The 20,237-nt window shown below is 39.6% G+C and overlaps 2 pseudogenes; both read right to left on the bottom strand.

Moving 5' to 3' along the window:
* Positions 1 to 730: 730 nt before the first annotated feature.
* LOC140952310 (myeloperoxidase-like) lies at positions 731 to 12,302 on the bottom strand (annotated as a pseudogene).
* A 2,355-nt stretch (positions 12,303 to 14,657) lies between these two features.
* On the bottom strand, positions 14,658 to 17,937 carry LOC140953334 (ATP-dependent DNA helicase pif1-like; annotated as a pseudogene).
* Between the last annotated feature and the right edge of the window lie 2,300 nt (positions 17,938 to 20,237).

The raw sequence follows: 20,237 nt of genomic DNA on the forward strand, positions 1-20,237 counted from the left end.
ATCAAGATGAAACTTATATTGCGAGCAACAAAAGCACTTTAATTTTTCTTTACACGGAAAGTGTTTCTTTGACTGGGACCTGGCAGTCTTTACTTTAAACATACAAGTAATAACATATACTCATGGTTATAAGGTTGAGATCAAGAAGGCTATTGATTTTAAGTTCATACTGCAAAACAGCCCGCATTTTTGCGTAGTACAAGAAAGCGCGAGCAGTCAAACGAAAAGTCTGGCCGAGCGATCGAGGGTGAAAAAAAAGAGTGAGCCGCAGAAGAGACGCGTTAAGCGTACGCGAGACTCTTATGCTTGCGCTTTACGCCCCCAGGAGCCCCCCCCAAAAAAACAATTTTATGAGAAGACAGACTGTTTTGCAGTCTACGGTGCACTACATTTCTTTCATATTCTTCAGTATATTGAGGATAACCCGGAAAAACTGTTTGGTGATTAGCTATACTGGTACTCCCCTGGCCGACTACGTGATACGAAATATATCGTAAAAAATGAAACCATTACTGCAATACAGAAAAATGGTTATGAGGTGCCTACAGCCATTGTGTCGCCTGTGTTACCTTACACAACAATATTCTTCTTCAAAAGTGATGTTACGTTACTTTATTTTTAAACTTAGGCCCCGTCCACACTGTACTAATGTGTTTTCGTTTGAAAAAGCATACCGTCCCGCACTAATACGCGTTTTGATCGAAAACGTATCGATTTGAAAATACTTTTGAAAGTGGATCAGTCTGGAAATCTGAGTATGTCAAAACTTGTGGCTGAAAAATACAGACTGGCTTCGTCAGATTTGTAAACTAATAGTATCTGATAAAAGGCAAATTCTTCTAATGTGTAGTCGACCTCGTTAATTCGGCCTGTTGTCTTAGTCGTAAGTCACGGTGTCGTTTAAAACTCAGTATGTGCCTCATCGCGATTTTCGTCAGCATCCCGGACCAAGTGGAGTAATCTGCGAGAAAAAAAACGCATTTTAATTTATCATTGGAAATCCTGACCGGGCTTATATCCGGAATATTTGTCAGTTGGACCTGTCATTTCGCATGCTACGAATGCATGTGTGCATAAAAAACGTGCAGTATCCTTCTGGGAAACAATTTTTTATTGTTATCTCATGTAAAGGTTTTGAACAAGTCGTTTAGTTTGTATCGGTGATAATGGCTTTTTAAAAAATTAAATTGCAGGCACTCATAACTCAATGCTTTATCGCGTACACTGTTGGAGATCTGAGAACGATATTACACAGTCACAATTCATTATTTTCACACAGACCATAATGCACCTTGTTTGCTCCTCAAACTTTTTTGTCTTTAATTTCTCTTGTGACGATTGTAATACTCAGGAAAAATTTAAAACAATGATTTTGCATTTTTTTTGGAAAGGGGGGTGGGTGGTGGTGGTGGTGGTGAGGGGGGGGGGGGGGGTAAACAAGGTACATTATGCGAAAATGGTGAATCGTTGTTAATCCACCTACATAAATTACTATAAGCTACTGATATAACGGCATAGAGATGCTACTTGTAAATTTGTATTTGTTGGTATCACTTGAAGATAGCCTGAGCTCTTCCATTTACTGCATTTGTAATTCATCCCTTTCCAAAGATTATCTGGAGCTTACTGCTTGCCTGATAGAAATGATGTTTGCTGCTCTTCCGACATTTTTTATCCCCTAAACACTTTCAATCCCAAAAGACAAATTTTGACAAAATTCCAATTTTCATTTTGTTAAATGCAGATAGCACCACGAGAAAGTAGTACTAAAGAGGTTTCATTTGAATGGTCAGATTATAGGATTTTGCTCATAGCTTAAACGTTATAATGCCGCCTCACACCTAGACTTCTTCACTTTCGTGGGACTGAGACTCTTAGATAGTAGGGACATTAATTGAGACTTTTCACGATCTTTGCACATTACTATCTTGGAGCCTGGAGAAGGTGGAAAACGTGGTGGCCCTTCATCTGACTTGTTTGACCGATTTGACTTTGTGATCCACCGAATAAGGATGAGCGTGCGGGCCGGCCGACTGAGGAAGACCTTAGATAACAGTGAACTCAACCAGGCTGGTGTCCAGCGGTTTTAGTGAAAACAGGAGCCGATTACAAATCGGCTCCTGGTGAAAACAATGGTTTGGGTGGGGTGCTTAAGTCTCGCGGGCTCATAAACCTGGTCTCGGTCATTGTTATTTAAGGATTTTTGCGGAATGAGGAGTTGAACTCTAGACTAACTGGAACAAATCCAGTTAGCAGTTAGTACAGGGATTGAAATCAGGGCCTGCGGATTTAATTCGCATTTTCGCATTCGGATTTAATTCGCTCTAAATCGTTCGGCCACGCTATACCTTCCACTTACTTCCGCTTTGGCTTTCCTCATATCCATTCCTTAAGGTTTACTGCTGGTAGGTCGTCACAAGGGACTTTTATCTTAGACTGGAGGAAGACTTTACTATTAATAGCGGTAATGCCGTCGGAATTGTCGCAAAATATCTTGGCAAAGGATGTTTACCTGAGTTCTCGTAGCTGAGAAGATGTGAATCCTGTATTGTCAGTGTTTAACCTAGCGTTTGGTGCGTTTTCATGCCAAAAGCGGTCTCCGATTTTAAGGCGTAAGAACTGCGAAGCTAAAATGCATTGGAATGTTGGACCAAGGATTCCACCCTGCGGATCTCTTGGTTCCAGCAATCCTGAGAAGAGAGAAGTAAATAAATAAAAAGAAAGCAAACAAACAAAACACAAAAAACAAGCAAACATAAAAAAAAAAAAAAATCGCAGGGAAGAATCTAAATGAATGGACGTTAAGAATATTAATTATTTAGATTAATTAATTTTATTTGTCTACTTTCAGGGTTCAATAAAGCATAAGATAGGCTTAACTGAATACTGGGAAGTTCCGGGTGAAACCCGCTGAATGACAATTGAGAGCATTTAAAGCAATTAATTAAAAGCTAAAACCGATTACGACATGTATTACTACAGCTGAGAATCGAAACTCACCTCCAACAAACAGGTCGATATCTCGAACATCTTCGTAAACTTCTTTCAATTTTTCCACGTCCGTTGGGTCAAAGGAAGCAACTGTTACCAAGTCTTCGAACGTTCTCACTTTTCGCAGTCGGCATATTCGAAGATTGCGAAAGCGGGTGTAGCCAGGCAATCCACGGTCATGTGCTCTTCTGATGTTGATAGCCACTAAGTCAGAAAGATCACCTTCACCTCGACTCAGGTTTTCTTGTACAGAACTTGAGAACTTCCTGAACGAAAGAAGAAAACAAAACAAAACAAAACGAACAAACAAACTAAAAAAGACTATCAATATATGAAGTTAGTTAAGGAAAAGATTATATCCACTAATTCTCGCACACATTGACCATCTTCACCGAAACCTTAGGGTACCTTGTTTACCTCCACCCCAGAAATTTTACATAACCATTGTCGTCAATTTCTCTTGAGTATTACAGTTGTGCCAAGAGAAATCCAAGACAACAAGGTGCATTATGATCTCGGTGACAATGGAGAATGTTAAAATAACCGCTTCACTTGATCGCACTTAAAAAAAAAAAATTTACCGAGGGAACTAGCTAGCTTTCCTACAGGAGACGTTTTATGAACTCATTTCTTAGAGACAAGCAAAATAATTCGACCCATACCTAGTCTTTGCTATTCTTATTTTTACTAACGACGGCCTTCATGCATTCATTACTTTAAGACAATCTTGCCCTAACATATTTCAGTCGTTTCTTCGGTAAATCTTCGCCACTTTTCAAATCTCATCATGTTACCGACACCACATCAAACTAAAAGAATTTCCTTTAACTTCTATTGTATATAAGCTTTAATTATCCTAATGTCTGTAATATTTATAGCGGAACCTCAATTGCTAAAAGAAATTGGGAGCCCATCGTCGGCAGAAAATTGGGTTATGACGTCACCTTGCGTACTTACGTACGTCCGTAAGTTCTATTGGGGTTGGTCCAAGTAGACACGAATTCCACCCCTCTTTCCTAGAGAATTTTATCCCCTATTGTTTCAGAAGACTTAAGAAATGATTAACCAATCAGAGTCAACGGTTTTCCTTACACTGAAGAAGGGTTATATATCCGAACGACTATGTTTTTTAAAAACATTGACACTTTCTGATTATTTTTTCAAGGAATAACACTTCATAAGCTCTCTCTCTAGTGAGCAGATGTTTGGTGGTGTTTAGGTGGTAGGGGAAGAAACGGATTTGACACCTTAGCGAAGTACATACATTTTCAACAAAATGGTTGGATGAGTTTACCTTAAGCTGATTAACTTACGGCTTTTTCAATAAATATTGAATATTTGTCTATTGTTCATTCATAACATTGGCTCAAAACACGATCTTGAGATGGCGGATCGTGAGATTTTTAGAAACAGTTGAGTCGGACTACTCGCCTTTCTTGAAAGAAACTGAAGTGCTTTTGTTCAGTACATGTTCCATTAAACTGTTATTCATTTTCTTCTTCATTACTTGCCATTTAAGAATTTTGCATTGCGCTACTATTTTCCCATAAATGAATACCGCTTGAATGAAGTTTGATGCCAGCTTTTGTTTACTCTTTTTATCCTCGCTGAAAAAGTGTCCAAAATATGAAACAGTTCTCCTTTCTTCTAACGACAGACTCGTCGGCTTTTCGAACCTGAGTTTGGCTTTTGAAAAACATTTTCAAATTGTTGTAACGTTTTTAATTTGTACTCTATTAAGTCTATCGCACGTTTCTCAGTGAATGGACTCCACAACAACTAAACACCCTATGGCGCAGTTTGTGCACTAGTTTAAAGAATTACTAGCGAAAAAGGCTTTTATTTGCTTTCCTATGTCTGCCCTCAAAGGAAATAAATACCTTACGGTAAAATTTTTTATCAGATAATGAGATATAAATGTAACGGCTCAAAAGACGTAACTGTTCGTCCGGGCCTGATAAGAAAACACATAAGCTCACCAGGGGCCCGTTACTCGAAAGTCCCGGTAACTTTTCGGGCCCGAAATCAAATATTCAAATCGAAATATAAAGAATAAGAGCACGGGTCCCAGCTAGCAGACTACTCCATTTTGTTTCACTAAGTGATGGTTTTATCATGCTAGATGCAAAACTATTGAAACCTCGATCTTTAATGCAAACGGCGACAGCTTACCGGGCCCGTTAATTATCGGGACTTTCGAGAAACGGGCCCCAGGACACAAAAGTCGTCCTGACCCCAGAAATCGTAACAAGTAAATTTCTGCTAAGTTAAGTAGGGATTTATTAGTGGCCTAGAGCTTGTTAGTTTAAATTTTATTGCTTTTACTATAAGTATATAAACGGAGGCTTCGCTTTCAGCCCTGGCCAAATCTATATATCACAATATACAGTAGCATGAGTTTTTATTGTTGTCATAAGATGATATGTAGGCCGATGTAGTGAATTTGTAATCTAATTTCTAATTAACCACTTGATTGTAATTCTTAGCCCAAAATTTTGACACCGATGAGTACTTGTTTTCTTTTACTATTTCTTCTGTAATATACATATATTTGGTGAAATTAATAAATAAAAAATACAACAAAATAAAAAGAATTGATGATATTTTTGCATACACCTGTAGCATTTTACATACCCGTCAGCTTTTCCTGCAGGATCTTTAACTAAGCCCCTTATAATGGCGTCTACACCTCCTTTACACGAATCGTACAAGTATTCTGGATTATTAAAATCCAATTCTGCGACAGGCAGGAACTCTGATTTGCCTTTGCCGTCACATTTGCTTCATTGGTGCTCAAAGAGATCTTGATCGAATCGATTAAACATTTCTTGAACCAAACTGTGACTAAATCGGTATCCAGCAACAGCGAAGGCCGTTGACACTTGAGCGCTAACACGTCTGTTGTAGCCAGTGAAAAACTTGCCTCCCTTAGGTAGCTGCAGGCGAAATCTCTTCATCTAGAAAAAAAAACCGCACTTTATGTGAGAGCAAAGTACTAAAATTGGACACTATTTTAATTATGTCTCCCACTGGAGACGGGACCGCCATACATTTTACCGTCGAGGTCATCCGAGCCACACGAAGACCTAGCCGTTTGCAGGGTAAATGCAGTACCTTCATTCCTCCAGTATTTTAAAACCCTGAGTTTTACGGGTCTGGCTTCAGGGATCGAACCCGTGACCTCACGTGCTGCAGTCAAGCGCTCTACCGACCGATCTAGTCCTGACGCGGATTAGTGAGTAAAACCAAGAGAGAATGCAGCTCGTTCTCTCTTGGCAAAACATAGCTAAAGGAGAATCAAATGCTGTCAGTGGCGCGTATTGTTTCGTGTTGACAAATCTTGATATTAAACTGTCTTTATTTCAAGTCACACCAACTGCAACGGTAAGCTACCGCCGGTTGCATCTAAGCGTGTACATGCACGTGAGGAAAAAACATGTTCTAATAGGGTGCAAACATACCGCCAAACATTCGAAGTTCGGAGGAGGCGGCTGTTGTCGACTTGATTTGTTTTCGTTTAACACAATATTCTTTGCAAGACTTTTTAGATGTTAAGAATAATTTCTGGAGGCAAGTGTGCTGTTTCTGAGCAAGGAATATGCCTGAAAGTTGAGAAAAAATGAAATCGCTGATCAAAAACTTACAAACAACTTACCTTTGCTTGGCGCGACAGTTTACTTTAACGGTTTTCAAACTTCAAATGTTTGGAGGCAAAACACGTCATGTCTGGCACCCTATTAGAACATGTTTTTTTTTTTGTCTCGTGTCCACGCTTAGATGCAACCGACGGTAGAATGTCTCTGTAAAGAGGCTACAAAGACCCACAAATCTCTGTGTGCGTGGTCATACCCAAAGTCCTATTTTCTTCAAGTTCTCTGCTTTCCGCTCTTCCACTTCTTTGACATAGATACAGTGAATTGGTTTTCTTCGAGAGAGCTGAGGGAGTGGGGGACGGGAAAAGGGAGGCTGGAGGAAGGCTTTATTCGAGCATTTAAATAACTTTAAAGACACCACATATATCATCAGTTGAATGCAATCGTTTTACTTAATGCCCACGCATCGTTTAGACAGTAAGTATAGTCCGTTTAAATGAAGATATGATCGTCTCGAAGCCAACCCACATGGCCTCTGTGTTAGCGCTACAGTGCTCTACCAACTGAGCTATGAAGACCCATACATTGGGAGCAGGCCAATTTGTTGAGTTCATCTTAACCCGTTAAAGGAATAAAAAGTAGAAGGAAGACGATGCAAATTTCGGATCAATTTGCAATTACCTAAATTGCAATTACCATTGCGACAATCATATCTTCATTCAAATTTGTATTTCCGCAGTTCATATCATCTTCGTTCTATAGCATAGTCCTTCTTGCTCTATACAGGGGTTTAGGGTGTCTGTGACGCAGGCTAACTGAACTGCAGCAGTCTATAAACAAGCTATAATTTATTGAGACCTTACCGTTTTTTCGCTCAAAATTAGTGGCAGGAACTCGCCGTATGTTATAATTTGCAGCTCTGCTCCAAGGATTCTTCTAGTTTCTTGGTAAATCCTTTCGGGGTCCCAGTTTGTGTTTTTAGAGAAGAATCTAGCGATGCGGTTGTGTTCGCGCACGAAGATAGTATGGACCGAGTTAAGACCTGTCGGTTAAGAAATTTAAACTAATTGAAATTTCTATGTTTGAAAAGGGCGCGCTCTATTATTTTCATTTTGTCAACATGTTTGATTTTGGTATCTGAATAATTGTCGTAATTTGTAATCTAGACTAGTTTAATATTTGGTTTGAAGTGGGCTCCGCATGCAGTTACACAAATTGACTGAAGTCAGAATCAAACGAAGCTTATTAAATGGCCCAAGGCTGAAGGTTTTGCGCAGAAGAAATGCAAAGTGTAAACCTTGAGATATCCTAAGATATCTCTTTTGATGAGGAATCTATAGAAATCCTAACCACAAGTCCAGCTTTATTCTTTAGGATGTGATTGTCGGGATGTTGCGCGAGAGTGCTTTGTTTCAATGAACAAAAGGAATGGATTTCGATTACGAGGGGTAATCAATCAAATGGGTGCAAATGGCCCTGTTACATTTTCTCAAAGATATTATGCCCCTGGTTTTCTTTGGTGTGATTGAGCCATAATTAAGATATAACTGAGTAGTCAATCGATAAAAATCGGTAGCAATCAAGTGTTTTTTTATCGACTGATAACGAAAATCGGTGAAAATAGATTAACTAAATTGCTGCATGAAATCAATGTCATCGATTTTTTTTTATGATTTTAACGATTTATAACGGAAGTCCGCCATTGTTTTGTTTTGGCATGTTAGAAAGTACAGCTGAGAAAACACATTGACGAGTAGCAATTGATGAAAAAAACATGAAAATGAGAAATGTGGAAACATCCCGGTTTATTTTGACATAACAACAAAGATGGTCCAGTTTAATTACATTCAGATCTCGTAAGCAATTATCACTACTTTAGAAAAAAGTTTTCCTGTTCTGAATTACAGACCCTAGAAGGGATGTCTGAAATTCAGGCTAAAAGATTTTCCTAGATAGCTTTTCACCGTTTTCTGTCATGAATTAATAAAAATCACTTGATTACTGACGATTTTTATCGATACTGATTTTCATCTATTGACGACTCCGGGATGTAACTACACCCGGAACTACACCGACTTTGATCTAAATCATGAAAACCTCGACGCCTACAAACCTGGCCAATATAAGTCGTCAGAAGATGATTTTAAAGAAAGGATAAGATTTTTTTAAAGATTTTTTACAAAGTGATGATTGCTGTTTTTTGATGAACAGATGAACAATGTATCTTCCGTTATAAATCGGTGAAATTGGTAAAAATTAAGATAAATCGAAGTGTGTCATTGATTTATACCGATCGATCGATGCAGTCGATATCAATCAAATCAAATTTTCCGTCTTTCATGGGTTTATAAATCGACACCGATTTTTCGCGATTGACTAGTATTTTACAAGTTTTAAAGAGTCGTCAAGGAATCCAGTCAGTAACTGCAATTTCAGTGTTTCACGTAATATATCAAGCATGAGACGCAGTGTTTCATCATCAGATGAGAAGAGAGTTGAATTAAAATGCGACACGTAGCGGAGTATTTTTGACGAACTTAGAGGTGTTTCATCTGGTGCTGAAACTTTGTGTCGAATGCTTTATATTAATTACTTTATATACTTTGTGTAGAATGCTTTATATTACTTCTCAAACAAAATGATTTTTGAAGGAGAAATTAAGAATGCAAAAATGAGCAGTTTTTCATCTGACTTCCAAACACTCATTAAACATTAATCAGGGGCACCCAACGAGAATATAGTTCAAAACCACTTAAACATAGCATTGTTAAACGTATTTTAGTATTTAAACGGTAGATATAGGCATATTTTTATGCCCTAAAAATTTTTCATCTGTTCGGATTTCCTAGCTGAAAGTCTCGAGATCCGAAAATCATAGGGATCAAAACTTACCTTTTCGAAAATTTTAGCCAGAAAAAAGGCTCACGAAAATTCTAGGTGAACTTTTTAGGGTAAAAATCCGTTAACAATGGGCAATTACACCAATTTTTAGATGTTCGAAAATCCTAGGAGAGGTAGGCAAGCAAGAAATATTACAAAAAATGTTCCGAAAATTCTAGATCTAAAATCGTCTTCCGAACGGATATTTTCCGAAAAATGACGTTGGGTGCCCCTGATTAATTTCCTTTGTATTTTCTTTATGAATTGTTAATGAGTTTGAGAAATATTTATTGGCCTTTCCTTACCCGGATTCTCATTGTTTCTAACGTCTCCGCTCAAAAAACATGGCTCAAATGGATCTTTGGATGGGCAGAAACCCTCGGTTAATGGAGGCAACAAATTTTTGAAGTGGCAGCCGTGTGGATGCTTCATGTCCAGCAATAGGCCGTCTGGATCACGAAGCGATGCAGCAACCTCTTCAGCTGATCCATACACGTTAGACGCGTCAATATAGGCTGTTATAGTATTGGAATGCCCTCGAACGACCAGCTTACAGAAAGACATTGGTTTAAAAGGGGCTTCTCTCTCTAATTCAATAAAATCAACGTCCCTGTCACGGAATATCGTATCGTTTTCGGGAATATGAATGTTGATGCACTCAGGGTTTTCCTTGGCCTTGTGTGGTTCGCAGTTAAGGCCTTGTCCTTCAGCTAACGTAATCTCGTGGTCCATGAACTGTCCAAAGTTCATTAGGGCCATTTATAGGAGGAAAAATAAGACGCGTCTTACATAAGACGTGAACTATACCATTTATACGAGCATGTCCTATCTTATAAGACGCGTCTTAGCTAAGCCGCGTCTTATTTTAGACGAAATGTGCCGTTTATACAGAAAGTTCGCGTCTTATTTAAGACGCGTCTTATTTTTCCTCGTATAAATGGCCCTAGTATTCTGGAATTAGGATTTGAGCGGTCTACGTTGCTGCCGTGAACAACAAGACTTACTTTTCGCGTGCTCGGAAGTTCATTGCCACTTCGTGATTTTAGAAGTGTTGAGATGCCATCTCCATAATTAGCCTGGGTCATTCGTAAAAATCGCCCACCAGCCGCTCCAAATGTCGGCCTTCTTAGGTTGTTACATGTTCCATCGATTGTGCGAAATTTGGCGTTTGGGTCACACGTTATGTTAACAGATTTTCGTGGTTTTAAAAGCTCTAGACGGATAAGGATCCCTTTGCAGAGTCTTTCTTTTATCCTCCTAGGGAAGAAAGGAAGGAAGGAATCAGAAAAATGTTTACTCTCTAATTGAGTGAATTGATCCCGGGGAATGAATTAACAATTAACATGTCATGTCTACTTTCTTGCTTCATGCAGCCTACTAATCAGGGACATAGAGGATATTACATGGCCGCACGGAGATACGAAATTTCTCTTGGAGTATTGAAAAATATTTCACGAGTGAGCGCAGCGAACGAATGAAATATTTTCAACACTCCAAGAGAAATTTCGTATCTCTAAGCGGCTATGTAATGTTCTATTTATAATCAGACTTATAATATAAACACCAATGAAATACCAAACCATTTCACTGAAACAGTTTTCACAGGGTAAAATAAGGTGTTTCCGCAATTCGAAAATGTTGCGGAAACCTGATTTTTCAAAATTCCGTTACGTTTCCGCAGGACGGTTACGACGGGAAACGTGTAAGATGAAAATGGAGGCATTGTTTCGTGTTTCCGCAGCGCTTCCGTTGACTTAAACGTGTCAGCTCGTTTCCATTGCGTTTCCGCAAGCGGTTTTGTACTGAAATTCGCTGGTTTTCATGATCAATTCCTGGTTTCTCATATAATAAAATTTGTTTTAACTGTACTGATTACGCTTCAGGCAAGATGAGGAATCATTACATTGACCTAAAATGTCCGAAAGAACAGAGATAATCGCCTGCCCTAAACTACACGTCGTAAATACTGGAAAAGTGATAGATGATTTCCTCTGTCTTTCTTTTCTAAGAGATTCAAAGATGTGTTATTAAAATTTTTAACGCTCCAAACATTGAAGCGTAATTTGAAACAATTTAGAAACAGCAAAATAAATTATAAATGATTTTTTAACACGCTTGCACGCATTTAGCCTCGCTCTGGAGGCGTGAGTCTTATGAGCATGCTTGCCTCGCTTTCACGTTGAATTTTGAATCGCGCGCCCTGTTGAACATTCTTCGCTGTCGGTTCGCCTTCCATTTTCGGTCATGTTGAAACGCAGACTGCAGACTGCAGACTGCAGATTGCAGACTGTGCAGACCGTGCAGACTGTGCAGACTGAGTGTTATTTTTTTACTTGTACATTAATTTTCTAGTAAAATTTTTACTATAGTTTCCTGCTTCCTCTCATTATGTGCACTGTGCATCACCACCATATGTGCACTGATGTGTACCTGCAGGGGTCATCAGTAGGAAATGAGAACATCACGGGCTCATATTTACCGGCAGATGTAAAAGCACGATGAAAACCCACCCAGAAGGACACTCGACTCTTGAGAATCGAATAAAAAAAATACATAAACAAAAGTCTTACCCCAATCTTCCGAGCTAACAACGATGACATCGGTATCTGTAAGATTTGAGGAAATGACGGCAAGTAACCGGTTTGAATTACAGAGTGAAACCAAAGACGATCATCAACAATCAAGGAAATTGAGGAAATGTCTCTCTCGTAGCCGTTGTAGGAAGCCGAAAAGGGTTTTATTTCAAGTCACTTAACCTGAAAAAGCTTCTTCTACTAAAAAATAAATAATCATGGCAATATAATACAGTTACAGAAAGAAACAGCTTACCTTCCCCATCGTGCTCGCTCCTGTGGTATAGTAAAAGTTTTCGCTGTGGCTATATGGCCCGGCAGTCCCATATTCTCAGTAAATTTCACAATTCGAAAAAATTCAGCCGTTCTGAACTATCATAAATCGTGATCCTGATCAAACCAGCCGGTTTTGTGGGATTTCTATATTATTTTTTTGTTGGTCTCGAGTCTTTGGATGTTCGTTACTATTTTCTATCCAAAGCATGGCGTGACATGCGACGTTTGACGCCATAACATCTTGACCTTTCATGCGGCCTCCGTGGAAAACCGGTGGGAAAAGTCTCTACGCGTTAGTTCCCTTCTGGAGCTAAAGTACACTTCAACATTATCTTGTCGACGTTATGATGAAACAAAAAAGCTTTTTTTGTACAAGGTAATCTTAACTTTGCGTTGATGTATAGAAATAATATCGAGTTTTCAGTATTTGTTCTTTGCCATTAAGTGGACTGCGAAATTTACTGAGAATATCCCGGGAATATAGGACTGCTAGCCATTTAGTGTTTTGAAAACCTTGACCGGTTACCGGCCATATAGCCACAGCGAAAAATTTTACTAGAAAATTAAGGTACAAGTAAAAAAATAACACTCAGTCTGCACAGTCTGCGCGGTCTGCACAGTCCGCAGTCTGCATGGTCTGCGTTTCAACATGACCGTCCATCTTGGTGGTTTGTACATGCAGGGCCGTTTTTTGTGAAGGTGAGCGAGGAGAGTGTGATAGATTGCGGAGATAGACTGCAGGAAGGAATAATAGTTCGAAAAACTATTTAAATGCAACATCAAATCCCATGGAACAGGGGCACCCAACGACAATTTTCGGAAAATATCTGTTCGGAAGACGATTTGAGATCTAGAATTTTGGGGACCTTTGTTGTAAAATTTCTTGCTTGCCTGCTTCTTCTAGGATTTTCGAACATCTAAAAAATGGTATAATTGCCCATTTTTAACGGATTTTTACCCCTAAAAGGTCACCTAGAATTTTCGAGAGCCTTTTTTCTGGCTGGAATTTTCGAAAAGGTAAGTTTTGATCCCTATAATTTTCGGATCACTCGACTTCAGCTAGGAAATCTGAACAGATGAAAAATTTTTAGGGAATAGAAATATGCCTATATCTACCGTTTAAATACTAAAATACGTTTAACAATGCTATGTTTAAGTGGTTTTGAACCACATTCTCGTTGGGTGCCCCTGATGGAAGCGGTGACGAAGGAGTTCAGTGTTCACTCTTGGCGACTCAAATGCACACTGAGTGTTTCAACAACCATTGAGAAGAAAGAACGCCTATTTTAAACCGTGGATCATTGTTGTTTCGTAAGTACATTCTGAATCTTGTTTAAATATATAGAAGCATATTTAAGTCTATGTAATAGCTTTGGGTGTCGATCATAAAAATCGTTTCGCATGTGATCTTACATAAGCTTACATTGTTTCATGCGACAGCGAGTTGCTCCCTACACATCTGACCTTTGTATGTTGCCTGTAGTTTCTTTGATAACATCTACCTGTAAAGCCTGATTTCTTTTGCAATAAAGACATAGTTGCTGCTTCACCGAAAAAGAATTTTTCTGTATACTTTGCACATTTTAATGGCGAAGATGGCAGCCGTAAAATACTGAATCTCGAATGAGGAAACGGAATCCCGGAACGGAGTACGGAATCAAATATCAATGACACAAAAATATTTTATAAAAATTCCTTGACACTGAAATGTACAAAACATTTCCACTCCAATTTCTGAGACTGCAGATGTTTATCACAAGGATAATCCTGTACGAAAATTATATTTAATGTTCATATTAATTTTTTGCATACAATGTGCATTTCCTTACTAGATTCAAAACGACATATACAATTTGCAGGGACCAATGGGAATTGTTCAAAATTGAAATAAATGTAGTATTTGTTACGAGACTTGTAGGGTTAAAAGGAACCTTTTCTCTTTGTGTATGTGCGCAATGACAAGTTTAATATGATGGTGCAGAAAGGTTCTAAAAGTCACAAGATTATAAAGGGATATCATTTCCTTACACTCCAATTTGTCATTAACCTTTGAACACAAGAATAACAGCTTTATTCGATGACAATGCAACCTTCATTGATTCAAGTAAGACGCCCATCTTTGAGTGGGAAGTCGCAATTCTATTTATCCATCTCTGAGGGGACAAAGTATTGCATGTGTCAATGATATTTCAAATGTTGCAACAGTCACCAGGTATTACTTGAGTTCTATTGAACCCTATGACTTGCAGCGTGGTAGCTGATCTCACACGAGACATGGAAACGTAAACTAGACCGGGACAAATTCTTTCGAGCAATGCACTACTACGGCCGGGAGTTCTAGCCCTTACGATTTGTGGCATGTAACCGCGTATCCTGGTGTAAGTGGAAACTGATGAACAGCGCCAATGGTTTCTCCCTGTTGGTTCCTTTGAAACCACGTTACACGTTCAATAGAAACAATGCCAACTTTCTCAAAATAAACCAGCAACTTGTTGCCCTCTGCCATTTTCTTAAAAGTTCCCATTCTCCCATTTTTGAGGTCTTCTGACTTGTTCCAAAGTAGCATCACTTTACATTCTTTTGTCGAAAAAAGTGCTCTCTCGCCTGGCCAGTTCACCTTCTCACCGTCCCCTTCGTATGTTGCGTCGAAACGCATTAAATCTCCCTCAAGTTCGTTCATTTTCATCCGATTGAACAACATTACCGCATTCTTTTTAAAAAAGATATGCGTGGCGGCGATTTTCAGTTGCGGACTCAATTCCCTCGATAACTTTTCAAGAAACGCAGCCGTTTCGTTCGAGCATACGCCGAGTCGGACATCAGATAAAGCGTCCAAGAACAACTTCAAAGGGTAACTCATAATTTTTTTGGTCGGCTAAATTGTGATGCAAAGCGTTAACAAGTTCAAGCATCCTTGAACTGGACATGCTCGCCTCGTCCCAAATTACAACGTCCACATCATGTACTCTCTCGCACATCCTGCTGTAGAAGGCCTAAATGTAATAAACGGTCCTAAATGTAATAAAGTCCTAAATGTAATAACATTTTGTCCTAAATGTAATAAACTCTTAAGCTGCCAATTACAGTAATTACTCGAATAAGGCCCGCCCTCAAATAAGCGCCGCATTTGGGGGCGTGGGGGAGTTAATTAGCGCCGCGGCGCTTATTCGCGTAAACACGGTACTAAGCGGTATTGCTATGGTATTAAGCGCCGCATAATAAGCGCCGCATTTTTGGAGAAAAACTTAATAAGCGCCGCGGCGCTAATTCGCGTAAATTCGGTACATTTCCTTATGCCCAAATGTAATAACATTTTGCCCTAAATGTAGTAAGTATACTCAAGAGACTATAAGGGGACAGAGAGGGCATCCCTCATATACACCCTATTCCATAGGTAATTCGTCTCGAGTTATTTTTAGAATCGGGATAAAGTTACCTCGCGCGAGGCGTGGATGTTTCGTGGAGGTTTCGCATGACCAAACGCCGTGCAAAACATGTCGGGCGAGAGGCAATGAAAGCGTAAAAAGATCGAGAGCATTCCTGAATATTGAAGCGAAATGAGTCGGCGGTCACCTGGGAAAAAGGAATCGCTGGACTCTTTGACAACCCGTGAAATCAGTTTAACTCGAAGTTGTCGTAACCTCAGTGCTTTAATAAAATGAGAAATTTTGCCGGTCTATTGAAACCGGTCGTTTGTACAATTTAGCGAGTTTAAGATCCAACGACGCGGACGACAACTAGAACGTCCAAAAAACAATAGGTTTAATTAGCAAAACAACAACTTCGCACGTGCAACACACTTTTTTTGTTCATTTCTTTCCCGTTTTTGCACGACTACGACGTGAAAATGCCTAATTTCGCGTTTTATGGAGGACGTAAATAAGCAACGACGAAATTTTATTTCTCTTTCTGAGCTTGAATATGGTCCCTTGAAATTCAGCTTTAGGAGGGTTCGCCCAAAATTGACAAAGTAAGTGGGTAGGAATAATCGCTATAAAGACTGAAAAAAATAAACATCAAACCAGAAATTGCTCTCTTCAAACTGTAAATTATAAATGATCCAGAGAGAATATTCAGTGTATCAAGGATTTCCCTGCTCTACTGCTCTAGGGCGATTCTTTTTTTAATTTCGGTTTCGCTGACACAGCTTTCGCAGAAATCTCGCTGTAGTCGTTTTCGTCGACAAAAGGAATAGCAAAATCGCTCTCCGCGTCTTCCCCCATTTTGTTCTGCGTCATTTCGTGAAGGACGTGTGGCTCTCAGCGTGGGTCATCCACGCGGAACACATTCGCGTTATGTGATTGGCTGTTGTCTAATCCCCCTTGAGATCTGTGGTGTTAAAAATAACTCGAGACGAATTACCTATGGAATAGGGTGTATATGGGGGATGCCCTCTCTGTCCCCTTTATAGTCTCTTGGTATACTTAATAGACAAGAAACTGTTGTGTCGCTTTGAAGAAATTTATTCATAAACGTGAATATATCAGTACTGTTTTCCTCGAATAAGGGCCGCGGCGCTCATTTACTTTTTTCTTCCAATGGTGGCGCTTATTTGAAGGCGGCCCTTATGCGTGTAAATATGGTAATTGGTAATGTACCGTCTTTACGCGCGCGAATCAGCGCAGCGGCGCTTATTAACTTTTTATCCCAATTGCTGCGCTTGTTTTAGAGAGGTGCTTATTCGCATAAATACGCTAATTGGTATCTTAAGAGTTTATTACATTTAGGGCAAAATGTTATTACATTTAGGACTTTATTCCACATTCGATCTTGACGGTTATGCAAACCTGAGACGACGTTGAGGATCTGCATAACTGTCTCGAATTCTCCCAACCCCTCTAGTGTTTATATCAGGCTATTCAAACACAGGAAAAAAGTTTTCTATTGCTTAAATATTGCTTTTTTTACAAAAATACTGTTACTTTGCCATTTACAAGCAATTTATTTTTAAACATTAAGTTTCACAGTGCATAAGAAAATGTACCGAATTTACGCGAATTAGCGCCGCGGCGCTTCTTAATTTTTTTCTCCAAAAATGCGGTGCTTATTTGAGAGCGGAGTATAATACCATAGCAATACCGCTTAGTACCGTATTTACGCGAATAAGCGCCGCGGCGCTAATTAACTCCCCCGCGCCCCAAATGCGGCGCTTATTTGAGGGCGGGCCTTATTCGAGTAATTACTGTAATTGGCAGCTTAAGAGTTTAATACATTTAGGGCAAATTCTTATTACATTTAGGATTTTATTACATTTAGGACAAAATGTTATTACATTTAGGACTTTATTACATTTAGGACCGTTTATTACATTTAGGCCTTCTACAGCTACACCTGCCATCACTTGATGCGCGAGTAATTAGTAGCTCGGCCGGCAGATCTGCAGCACCAAGACCGTAAAAAGAATGGACTGTCGAAGCGACGCCTGGATCACACACTTGACAAGCAATTCCACGCGAACAAATCACGGATACTCGCAGACCACGCTGTTGACAATCATCTCGAATTGCGTCACAGTTAACCACTCTTGATTTTCCTGTTGCAGCTTGAGCGGTGACGAGGAGGTTGTGCCCACTCTTGGCAAACTGAAAAACTTCAGTTTGCTCAAGAGTAAGATTTTCGCTCATTTGGTTAAAAACGTGAGAACCACGAAGTTTCTGGACTTTTCACGTAGTCATGCAAAACAACGGCAAGGAAATGTACGAAAGAGCGTGCTGCAATTAGACCCATTGTTGTATTTCAGAGTTCTCGTTGCCTTCGCCGCTTAACGTTAGACGATTTTATATTTAGTATGAACAAACTATAAATATGATCTATGTATTACCGCCACTTAGAATGCATTTTTAGAGATCTTAATTACCCTGGACAGCGTTAAAAGTGTTTTAAATGCATTTAGGAGGAAATCGTCGTTGGAGGCCCCTGAGTTTTGAAAATAATAATAATCATAACCAATAAAAAAAAGATATCGCGCACATAACTTTTTTCCTTACCACAACTTCCATTCAGCTGCATAGTCGAGGCTATATTTTGCCTTTTTCCTAGGCGGCAAATTGTCGTCCCCCCTCGTCACTTTAGTTAACATATTGTCGGTGCTCTGGAAATAACTGTTTATTTCATTACTTTAAGGAAATAGGTCCAGTAGAGACAGAACCTATGCAAGCGGCTGGAGAAACAAACGTTAGAAGAATTCGAAAACCAGTGCCGCCCTGTTGAAAACTTACGGACGTTCGCGCGATCGCCTTTTGTTTTCTGGTCAAAACTAACGCAGCGGACCCTCGCTCAGTGTTGATTGACCTAGAAGCAATAGTACCATCCCTCCCATTGCAAGTGTTGCATTGTCGCGCGGACGCGGTCGCTAAGCTTGAATATTCACGTCGCGTATTAAACCTGGTAGTTTGCGGTCATATCGAAGCGTAAAGGTCAACAGTATTTGTTGATGAGTGAGCGATTATTGTGCAGTTGCGATCGGTTTTGTGGAGCAAACGAGCAAGGAACCGGAGCACACGTTACCTGCAGACTAGCCGATGGAAATTTGGAGCGGATTCGTCGATTATTCTCGAATTTATAGCGCTTCGCGTGAAGGCGCGTGGAGATGGTTCGTTTGTTTTGTAGCCAGCCTTTAATCAGTTTAATTCTTCTTTAGTGGATAGTACCTACAATTGCAAAACTCAACAAAATGCCACTTTAACCGGCCAGGAAAGACAAGCATACGTTCAGTTAAAGGTATCTTAGCTCTATTTGTTATATTTTGACTTTTGGACTATTTTAGTTCATTGGAGTTTCGACGACTCATCGCGTTAATTTGTCCAGGTGAATATTAATATATTCATTCAGTGACACATACTACGTCTGGGTCGCCTGTGGTATAATGTCCGCTGTCTTGTTTTGTCTCTTTGGTAGTACCCAGACCCTTGCATCACAGCTAGATCGCTCGACCCCGCTCGTTTCAACACCCTGGTTCTATATTCTCAGTAAATTTCACAAATCGAAAAAATCTAGCTAAACCAAGCTATCCCGCAGGGAGGAAGGGGAGGTTTCCTTCTTGGGCAGGGGCTGAAAAAAAAATACAGCTGATTCGAGTTTCGAAAAAAAAGGTAATTTTGTATCCATTGAAACAACGAACAAATACCAAAACACAGTGGAATACATCAGAGGCAGGTCTTTTTTTTCGTTCCTTGAGCAAAAGTGTAGATTTAACGTTTTTATAGCATTCGCAGAACTCAGTATTGTATTGTCTTAATAAAACTATTATTTTAAAGGGTTGCCTGTAACACGACACCGACGTGTTTTCCAATGAGGCCACTAGTCATATGGTATGTACATTTTCACGAGGAAAGGGTAATTAAGATTACGCGATCTCAGTGTCAATTCCAAGCGTGCCCATATCCCCCGGGCATTTGTAGTACATTTTTTAGCCTGCGAAAACATCCGTTTGTAATGTATTATTTAGTAATATTGTAATGTATTAGGTTAGGCGCGCTTAATAGAACTGGGTCGCTCATAAGAATGGAGGCGCTTATTGGAATGGGGGCGCCTAATCATTACGGCAATGATGACACTATTTCTTAAAGGCCAGGTCTGAAAACGGGTGTGAATAACGACATTTTTTGGTCTGAAATAGGGTCAGAATTTGGAGATCCGGGCGGCACACCCCCATCATGAATTCCCCAGAATACCGCACAGGGCTTTTTCTCCATATAAAAAACAACAACAACAACAAATCTAATCTAATTCGTATACATGACATACGGTCGTTACGCAATCTTCATGCCGTATGTTGGTGTAGAGGCGAAGCTCTGAAGGTCAGAAAACGTACTTTACGACTGAGTGCAAGAGTTGTGTGTTGCGCGCCGCCAATTTTTAAACTAAGTTTAGGAAGGAGGGAGAAATTGGCTCAAAGAGTGAGGAGGAGGGAGATTTACTCTCC

This window comes from Porites lutea, chromosome 11 (assembly GCF_958299795.1).
Source record: "Porites lutea chromosome 11, jaPorLute2.1, whole genome shotgun sequence".
Classification (NCBI taxonomy): domain Eukaryota; kingdom Metazoa; phylum Cnidaria; class Anthozoa; order Scleractinia; family Poritidae; genus Porites; species Porites lutea.